Here is an 11,362-nt window from a genome sequence, read left to right as displayed (position 1 = left end):
AAAAAAAGAGTTAAGATGGTAAATCCATCACAATTCTATTCACACAGAGAGGGGAAGCCTGGATCATGGAGGCAACTGAGCAGTTATAACTTTTGTGAATTCATTTTAAAGAAGACAGATTTCACAAACACATTGCCCTCTTTTCAGCCAGAAGAATAAGAAAAAAAAAAACACCTCAAGGAAAATATAGTTAGACAGAATCAATATATATCACAGAAAAGAGAATGGAAGGGAGAGGTATCCATAGAACAAGACTTTTAAATCTTCTAAGATAAGCAAACAGGAAGCCATTGCATGGATGATAAAGATATAAGGGAGTGTAACTGAAAGACCTCAGGACTAGATGATACTCTAGTCCAAGCGTATGGAGTTGGAAGTGAGACAAGGGTAATGCAGTAAGTTGAAGATCTGGAAATGGGTTAACATTTCCAGGGACTGTGAAATTAGAATGATAGATGTTAACCCCAAACATTCTAGTAATGAGAAATATTTATTGAATCAATATGGTGTTAAAGCTATTTAAAATGTCAGTGCCAAAGTTTATAAAGGTAAGAAATATTTAGCTGAAGATGAGGATGTAAGTTAATGTCAGTTGCCTTAACAATGTAAAATTAAGAAATAAAGACAGTATATGAGAAGGAAGAAAAGAGAATTTTAGGAGCTCTACTGTTCTCATATTTAAAAACAGAGAGGGAAAATATGTTAAAAATGGCAAGAAATAAAATTTTTCTTATTTATTTAAAGATATTTTAAGCAATACTAATGAAATGATAATATAACTGAAAAATAGAGAAAATGAGAAGACAAAAGGAAGGGGATACAATAAGCTAAATCCTGCTTTTAAAAAGAAAGATGATATCAATAAATATGACTTGGAATTGCTGAATTACAAAGTTGAGATAAACTAATTTTATCTACAATTATGGAGAAAAATCACTAGAAACTAAAACAGAAAAACTATTAGAATGTTGCCTCAGGATAGGAACTCTGGTATTGGAAAGGGTGCTCTTAAAGACATGATTTTAACCATAAACTCTTCTATAGTATTTGGTTGATATTATCTTTTTATGACAGGTTGATAAAATCAGATTTACTTGATTCCTAAATGTAGATATAACTATGTTTATTCTTTCTCAATCCAAATTTTCTTAGGTCTAAACAAGATAATGAAGATAAGTTGCTTAGCATGATTCCTCTTGCACAATTAGTTCTCAGTGAAAGATTTATTATCAATTATTAGTTTGCTCTTCATTCACATTATTTTAATTTTTGGGGGGTGATAGGTTAGTTGGTAGAGAAAAATCAATACTCAATAATAAATCATATTATTACCTATTCTTATTTTCTTAACTGTAAAGTAGAACTTAGAACTTGAAAGTAAATTCCAGAGACTAGAAACTATCAAAGAATAGGAGAAGTCACATTTTTATAGCTTTAAAGCTTTCAGAAAAATCTAAGCAGTCTTCAGAAAAATTTAAGCAGCCTGCTTCTGGATTTATGTCCCTACCATTAACATCATGGCAGGGTTTTGGTTTGCTCCAGGCAGAGACATGAGCTGGAAGTAAGCATTAACAGAGTGGTTTTGGAGTTGTTTTCCTCCATTAGCATCTAACCTGTTTAACATGGGGACAGGACCCAAGCTGTTCTCATTCATTGCATAAAAATTTTATGCAACCTACTCGCAGGAAGTGGTATTCTGTATACTGCTTCAAATTTTAACTTGAAGTATTTTCTCTTTCTGATTTTTTATATATTATTCTACCTAAGTGTAGGATGTTTTCACTGGCAATGAAATTAATTTTTCCACATTTTTATTGGTGCATTATAGTTAATAAAGCTAATTTAACAAAAGGTGATATTGTCACACATTGAATCATTGATTGAGAGAAAAGTACACACAAGGGAGATGATAATCACTATTCACTGGTTATTTGTAAGTTTTGCAGCTGTTATCTTATTTATAATATTTAATTTGAATTAATTTTATTTTTATCTGATACACAAAAGCATAATTGGATATTATGTGATATTTTTCAAAGTTGTATACCCTTATGTAAGGTTTAAATCAGGTTAAACATATCCATCTTTCAAACATTTATCATTTCCTTTTTTTTTTTGAGAGAGAGAGAGAGAGAGACATAGAGAGAATTTCAATATTTATTTTCAGTTTTCGGTGGACACAACATCTTTGTATGTGGTGCTGAGGATCGAACCCAGGCCACACGCATGCCAGGCGAGCGCGCTACCGCTTGAGCCACATCTCCAGCCCAATTTATCATTTCCTTATTGTGAAAACGTTTTTAAACATACTTCCTTCTAAGTTTTTTAAATAAACAGTACATAACTATTTATATTTAGTCACTCTAATGTGCAATAGCATGCCAGAATTTTCTTCTCTTATCCAACTATAACTTGGTACTCATTGATCAGCTTCTCCCCAGTCCTGGCTCCCCTACTATTCTCCTCAGCCTCTGGAAACCACCACTTCACACTCAACTTCCATGAGAACAACTTTTTTAGACTCCACATGAGTAAAACCATGCAGTACTTGTCTTTCTGTGCCTGGCTTCATCATTTACATGTTTTAGATAGAAGATGTCCCCCAAAATCTCTTGTGTGAAATAATGTAGGAATTTTCTGGGGTGAAATGATTAGATTATGAGAGGTATAATTAATTCACTGACTAATCCGCTGGTATGGGTTGTCTGTGGTAACTGTATACTGTAGGCAGGTAGGGTGTGACTGGAAGAAGATGATCATGGGGAGAGACCTTTGGAGTTTATTTTTTGTTTTTGTGAATGGAACTTTTCTCTCTCTGCTTACTGATGGTCATGTCCTGAGCTGCTGCTTTCTTCTGCCACACCCTTCCACCAGAATGTTCTGCTATGAAGTCAAACTGACCCTGCAATGAACCTCAGAAACCATGAGCCAAAATAAACTTTTTCTCCCCTATGTCGTTCTTGTCAAGTACACTGATCACAGTGATGCAAAAGCTGACTAAAACACATAATGATATTCCACTCCACCTGTGAGGTTCTAAATGATAGGATTTTTTTTACATCTTATAGCTGGAACATATTCCATTTGGTATACGTATGACATTTTTCTTTATACATTTCATCAGTTGATGGACTAGTATGCTGTTTCCATTTCTCAGTTATTGTAAATAGTGTTACAATAACTATGGGAGTACAGATGCTTTGGGCATATTGATTTAATTTTATTTGCATATACACATGAAAGTGGAATTGCTAGATCACATAGTAGTTCTATTTTTAATTTTTTTTTGAGGATGGTATGGTTTAAATAGCAGGTGTCTCACAAAAGCTCATGTGTAAGACAATGCAAGAAAGTTCACAGGTGAAATGAGTGGGCTGTAAGAGTTTTAACCTAATTGCATGGACTCTTTTTCATCCAGCAAGGAGATCCATGGAACAGGGTAGAGGAGAGTGTGACTGCAGAGCTGCTAATCAAGACCAAGCAGGAAGCATGTCTTATTTTATTGTGCAGTTACCATGTATATATACTTAAGCAGTAGCTAAGCAGATTATAGGCAGTCACCAATACAATTTCTAGCCAAGGACTGTCCCTGCAGTGACCAATCAAGGAGTGTGCTTACAGGGTAAGAGGCCTGCCACTCACACGCCTAGCCCTAGGGGAGTGGCCTGCCACTCATACACCCTTAACATATGCCATGTATGCAGTACTCCATTCACTTGTCCCCGCACCTAATCAGTGATATTAATCCCCTGATAGTATTAACTGTGTAGTAACTATATGCAGGTAGGGCGTGGCTGGAGGAGGTGGGTCCCTGGGGGCATGATTTTGGTATATATGTTTTGTCCTAGTTGAACAGAGCATTCTCCCTCTCCCTCTCCCCCCCCTCTCTCCCCTTATTGCCATGTCCTGAGCTGCTTTATCTAGCACATTCTTCTACCATGAAGTTCTGCCTCACCTAGATCCCTGAGAAATGGAGCCAGCCACCTATGGACTGAGACCTCTGAAACTGTAAGGCCCTAAATAAAATTTTCCTCCTCTAAAATTTTTCTTATCAGGTATTTTGGTCACAGCAACAAGAAAGTTGACTCAAACAAGGAACAAAATATTGTTTTCTATAATGACTGTAATAATTTATATTGCTGCAGTGTACAAAGGTTCCCTTTTCTTCTGAATTTTCATTTCTCTGATATGATTAGTGATGTTAAACATTTTTTTCCATTACCTTTTGGGTATCCAATATTTTTAAATGATGAGATAGAGAATTCTGTTACCTATAGTATGTACTATACATGTATCAGGAAGGTGAAATATGCTTATACAAACTGCATAATTTCAGTGATGCTAAAATAGTGTGCCTGTGTATATATAAAGAACTTGGTTAGGAATAGACCAAAAGTAGAGGCTATGATTCTATTTCCAAAGCATTTCCTCTCTAAATTCTGTATTAACTTTTAAATTTAGCACCATATGATCATATTGTTTTAAATATGAAAAGGTTGCATAAATTTCTTGAAACATTGTATAAGCATATAGCATATGTGCTATAATCTGGATATGAGGTATCCTTTAAAAAATCCTATTGATGCAGGAATATACTGAAGTGAAATGATTAGATTATGAGAGCTGTAACCTAATCAGCACATCCTAGTTTAAATGGACTGTTAACTGTAGACAGCTGGTTTATGGCTGGAGGAGGTGAGTCACTGAGGGCACAACCCAGAAGGCTGCATCTTCTTCGCAGCTTTTTCCCTCTCCATCTATGTATTCTGATTCCCAACCCTTCCATGAGCTGAGCAACTTTTCTCCCAGGGGCCCTTCCCAAGAGATGTGCTGCCTCACCTTGGACATAAAGCAATGGAGTCAGCCATCTATGGAATAAGAATCCCTGAAACTGAGCCCCAAATAAATTTTTCCTCCTATAAGTTGGTCTTGTCAGGTATTTTGGTCATAACAACACAAAAACTGACTAAACCAATATGCTACATGAGGGAGCATAAAATAACCAAATTGATAAAGACATAAAATAGCATAATTTGGGCCAGATTCTGAGGTAAAAAAGAGTTTCAAATTTATTACTTATTGCATACTAAATTGCAATTTGGGAAAATAAAAATGTTCTAGAGGTAGATAGTGGGGATGGTTGAACAATAAATAGTGAACAATCTGAATATACTTAATATCACTGAACTGTACACTTTTAATAATTATTAAAATGGTAGATGTTATGTTTAATTTTACTCTAATTTTAAAATTAAAATTGAAAATAATGTATGTAGAGGGGTGGCTAACCATTGTAATTATCAAATCAATGAAATTATTCTGAGACAATAATTACTTAAATCATGGTAGTTTAATTATTGGAGAAAAAAATCTGCTGTTGATTATGGCATTCATGAATACTTCAGTAAACACAAAACCGAAAACATGCTGCAGAGCACATATGAAAAATCTAGACCGACCCTCTCAAAGGCTGCTTTATCTTTAAAATATTAGGCATTTCTTGCCATAAAAGCCATTACATCTGAGGAAGAGTTGTCTCTGTTGCTAAATCCAAAAAATAAATTTTACATCAAAAGGCATAGCAAATGCAGGATCTAGTATAGACATGTGTCTACTCTCAGAACTCCAAACTTTTAGAATTATTTTCTTATGACTTTTCTCATGGCTGGAACTCAGTCAAAGTCCTCAAGGACATTAAATATTTTCTTCCCTGTTTTGTAGTATTGAAAAAAAAAATTCTGCTCTGTTTGAGAGAATTTCTTTCTAATTTTTTCTGACTTAAGTCTTGATCTAACAAAATTTAAAAAATAGTATTTGGCTACTTTTCTTTTCTAGAATATTCTGACACATCTCCTGAAACAAATGACTAAACATAGCATTGCTCATCTACACAAGAGAATCACATTTTTTAAATATACTTTATTGAGATATAAATTACATTTTTTAAATTGAATCCATTTTGAGTATACAGTTCAACAGTTAGATTAAGTCTATACTACATTTAACTATGAGTTAAAGAATATTTCTATCACCTCAAAATGTTCTCCTATTCCCAACTCAATATTAATTCTAACCCCTACTTCTGACGTAAACAACTATGGTTGTGCTTTTATAATTATAGATTTTGTTTTCCTAATATTTTATATAAATGAAATTATTTAATATCAGATCTTTTGTGTCTGAGCCCCTAAAAGTAAAGAACTTTCTAGAAGAAGAAGAGATTGGCAGAAGAAGAAATCAGAAAAATTTGAGCACTGGAAAGACTTGACTTGCTTTGCTAATTGGAAGATGGAGAGGCACTATGGTAGCAATGCAGGTTAGGAGCTGAGGAAGGCTCCCCACTGACAGACAAGGTGGTAGAAAACAGTCCTATGATCACAAAAATTGAGTTCTGCCAACACATGCATAATCTCAGAAGGAGATTCTCGCCCCCCTAGGTGAGCTGATAACTAGCTTTTGGCATTTTGAGAACTAGAACAGAGGAATCAGTTAGGCTTACCCTCCCTGAAAATAACCTCTGATCATCAAATGACAAAGGAAAGTCACAGACTTGCAATAAATATACTTGAATGAAATATATACATAAAATTGCCCAGTATGCACTTTAAAATATGTGTAACCTTATTAGTCCTCAGAGAAATACAAAATAGAACCAAGAGACTATCATACTCTTGTCAGAATGACTATGGTTAACAGGGGCAATGATACCAAGTGTACATTAAGGATGTAGAGACCTATAACTCTCATTTGTTTATAGTGAGAGTGTAAACTAATTCAACCATTTTAAAAGTTGAGGACATTGAAAAAGCCAAAAATTCATGTAACCTGTCATCTATATGATGCATCAGTTGCACTTTTCAATAGATAGCTAAAATAAATGAGTTGATGTTTCATGAAAAGATTGTTTGTAGTAGCTTTATTCACAATAATGGAAAACTGAAAATCAAATATTCATCAGTAATGACTAGGTATAATAGGATATTGTTGCATTTCAATTGAAAAGGATTTTTAAAAAATCTTTTTTTTCATGAAATGCAGATGTATAATTTCATAGACAAAATGTCAACTCATAGAATTCAGACAAAAAAAAAATCATTCTTGTGATTCCTTTTATATTATGTCCAAGAAAAGGCAAAATATACCTATAGTTTTAGAAATTCCAATAATTTCTATCGTTTTATATTTTTGCATAGAGCTATTTTACTGTCCAGCATAGGACTAAATGAGTTTTTTACAGTGCTCATTCAATAATTTGACCAGAATGACATTTAAGTTGGTTTATCCCTATGTTCTTTATCAAGGCATGCTCTTATAATTAGTACTTAAGTCATTATTTGATAAAGTAAAAGTAATGTTACAATTAAAAGGTGACTTAACTAATGACAGTAGGTATATGGAAGTACTATGAACTGCATTATAAAAATAAACTTGGAAAAAATTATTACTTACTAGGAAGATAATTCAATTAATTAGAGACACAAATGAGGTTTAAAGGTTGAAAGAAAAAAACCTAAACTTGTTTTATTGATATCATGATGAGTATATCCAGCTATCACCCAGGGAAGGTGAATCCCACCATCACTTTATTGTTCTCCAGCTGCTTTATCAGCAGATGTTGACTGGTCCAGAAGAAGGGTGATGTATTCTCACTTCACTGATGTGAATACTGCCTAACTTTCCACTCCTCAAGCCTTGTTTTAGTTATTGTTTTTGTTGCTGTGACCAAAAGATCTGACAAGAACTTTTGGTCAAGTATTTTAGAAAAGGAAATGGGTTTGCTGTTGTTGTCGTTGTTGTTGTTGTTGTTTGGTGCTCAAGGTTTCAGCAGTTTCAGGTTTCAGTCCATAGATAGCAAACTCCATTGCTTTGGGGACAGGTGAGGCAAAACATCATGGTGAAAGGGTGTGAAGAAGGAAAGCAGCCCAGGACATGGCAGTCAGAAAGCAGAGAGACATTATTGTTTGTTTTTTTTCATCCAGGATGAAGTGTAAATCCCAAAGTCACATCCCTAGTCACCTCTCTCCTCCAGTCATGTCCTACCTGCCTAGAGTTCCTGCCCAGTTAATTCCTATCATTGGTCAACTCATTGATTAGGTTAAGATTCTCAAATCCAATCATTTCACTTCTAGACTTTCTTGCATTGGCTTACACATGAGCTTCTGGGGGACATCTCATATTCTAACCATAACAAGCTTCTTTCCCATTAGAAATACAATCTGTATCTCAATAGGTAATGAATTTTCTGAACAAAAGAACTAGAGATTATTTCAAAACAGTAGGATGTGGAGGAGTTTGTGAAGTATAATCCCAGAATATATTTTTCTGTTCTTCCCTTTCTCCTGGGTTTTTATGAGTTCATTGCTCATGTGGTTACTCCCAGACTGTATGAAGATCTGCTTACTAATTCCTTGTCTTTCCCTCCCAATTCTAGCTTATGATAGAAATGAATAATCTCTTTGTTCAAATAGTTTTGACTATCTGACATAAAAGATAGTTCCAATGCTTTGTATCTGAAGCCAGACTACTACCTGGGTTGGAATATGAATTCACTTCTAACTGTACAACCTCAGGATATTTATTAAATTCCTAATTCTTAGTTGATATAAAATTTTCATCAATCCACATATAAAATAAAGTTGAATAAACATCTTTTAAAAGTTTCACAAATAATGCATAAAAAGTATGATTTGATTCAAAAGCTATAATCTACCATATAGTAAAATAATTATACATTTGATCATTCACCATGTAATTTATTTTGTGCAACTAACACAAATATTCTGTATTTCTTGTATCTGGTAGTATTTGTCATTTCTGTAATTTTATGTTTTTGATTAAAAGGAATTAGGCTATTCTGAAAGCTATGATATAATTAGGTTTCTAACCATATTTGTGCTTTGATTGAGGAAATGATATGCTAAGAGTATAAATGTGATTATCACAAAAAAAGGACAACATTTTGAAAGAAAATATTACCAAAACCCTACAGATGTTGAATTCATTAAAAACGTTTTAAAGTATTTAGACTTAATGATTCTTAAGATTTTCTGAAAGCAGTAACAGATTATTTTATTATAAAATATTATATTATTTTATTAAAAAATATTATTACTGTTAAAATTCCAATAATTAATTAACATAATCTTGAGTTTAGTTTTACTATTCTCTAAAATAAGAAACATTTACTTACCCATTTAATTTATAAAGTAGGTTTTCTTAATAAATAAAAAGCCATTTATTAAAAAAAAAAAACACTGTTTACTTCATCCTAAAGAGCATTATTTACTTATGGTTTGTACAATGACATAATATTTATTTTTAAAAAGGTGTAAGGAGCACTTCAATATACTGAGCTGATTATATATATATATATATATATACATTTTTTTAAGAAAATTAGTGAGAAAATCTGTTAATCTTTCCCCAACAAAAGTGAAATATAACATATATCTATTTACTTGCGTTTATTTAAAAATGGAAGCAAAAATAAAAATCTGTATTAATGATCTTTTGAAGGTAAATAAAACAATTAGAATTAAGGGACAGTGATAGAAGCTAAATATCCCTAAATATATTTTGAAGTTTATTTTTACTATGTAAAAGTATTTTTATATGATAATGAAATACTTAAAAATAACCTATAAAAATCTAAAGTGAAAACATAAATTACTATGTTTTGTTAGATTTATAACCAGCATTACACAGAAGGTATTTTAAATGAATTTAAAATAATGTTATTGTATGGCTCTCACAGAATGTAGTTCAAGCAAAATGAAAACTATTAAAAATTTTTAGAAGTGTCAGCATTGATATTGTGCACAGATTGTGCTTATGTGTGTATGTATGATACAGCAAAAAAATAATAATTTGACCATTATCTTTGAAAATTTTAACATTTTTAACAAAGGAAGAAAGACAAACAATAATATATGTGATGCAAAGTAAAGTTCTATAGTTTTCAATATGAATTCAGGGTATGGATTAATGTTAAAATATATGTGCATACATGTGCTTATGTGAGTACACATGCAAACATATGTACAAATTTCCAGCCCCATCTAATCGATAGGACTTAGTAACAAAGACCAATCTCATGGAATAAACATCCCAGAATCTAAATTTATATCCATACATACGTGTATGTGTATGTGTGTGTATAATTTAATGTATATTATTTGTGAATAATATATGATTTTGTATAAAATTACCATATAATGTGTATACTATATGTAATTTGACATATAAAATTTTTGTAGGGCTGGGGATGTGGCTCAAGCGGTAGCGCGCTCGCCTGGCATGTGTGCGGCCCGGGTTCGATCCTCAGCACCACATACCAACAAAAGATGTTGTGTCCGCCGAGAACTAAAAAAAATAAATATTAAAAAAATTCTCTCTCTCTCTCTCTCCTCTCTCACTCTCTCTTTAAAAAAAAAAATAAAATAAAATTTTTGTATAATCTATATTATATATGTATGTATATAAGTCAAAATAAAAAATTTGATTTCTGGAGAAAGAAAGAACATGCTGCCAAAAGGGCTTCTAATATCAAGAAATAATGATGCTTTCAAAGACCATGAAAAAAAAATATATATATATGGTAGCTTACCTACAAAATGGCCACTAATGACCCTCATGTTCTGGTATACATTGCTTTATCTTATTCCCTCTACTTTGAAGAAGAGAGAATGTGTAGTTGATAAGATATTTGGAAATAATTATGTGTGTATACTGAAAATAAGTCATAAAAGTTATTGCTACTTTGTGGCTTGATCTTATTAGATGACTTGCTCTGGGGAAGCTGTCATGTCAAAAGAAGAATAAAATAACCTCTGGAGAAGTCATCTCAAATATTCATCTTAACCTTCCTAAACTAGCTACATATCAGATAAGCAAATGGTTGGTGAGGGGATCATCAATGGATGATGCTAGAGGAATCCTAGTAAGATTGAGACTTTTGCCTCAACGCACTGATAACAAGGAAATCTTCCCCTGAGGGATCAGTGAGGGCAGATGGACAACACTAATGAGACACACCCATGCTTCCCAGCCAGAGAGGGAACAGTGGATATCTAGAGGTGAGCCAGAACTACCATTTCTACTCATGTGTATCAATTGTCAATTGGGGTCAAAATAGGACCTGGACTTCTATCCCCGTTGGCAGTAACTAAGCAGTTTTCTCTTCCCCTGCCAGACCATTGTCAGAGACAATCAGATAAAATACATTTTAAATAAGAGCCAGTCTCAAAACATAATTGGTAAATTGCCTAGTTTTCAACTAAAAATTAATCATTATACCAAGAACCAAGAAGATCTTAAAGTGGATCACAAAATGTAAACAATATATGTCAACACTAAGATAACA

This window comes from Spermophilus citellus (assembly GCF_964194105.1).
Source record: "Spermophilus citellus genome assembly, chromosome: 11".
NCBI classification, from domain to species: Eukaryota; Metazoa; Chordata; class Mammalia; order Rodentia; family Sciuridae; genus Spermophilus; species Spermophilus citellus.
The sequence above is the reverse complement of the archived record's forward strand: the minus strand, read 5'-3'. Positions refer to the sequence as shown.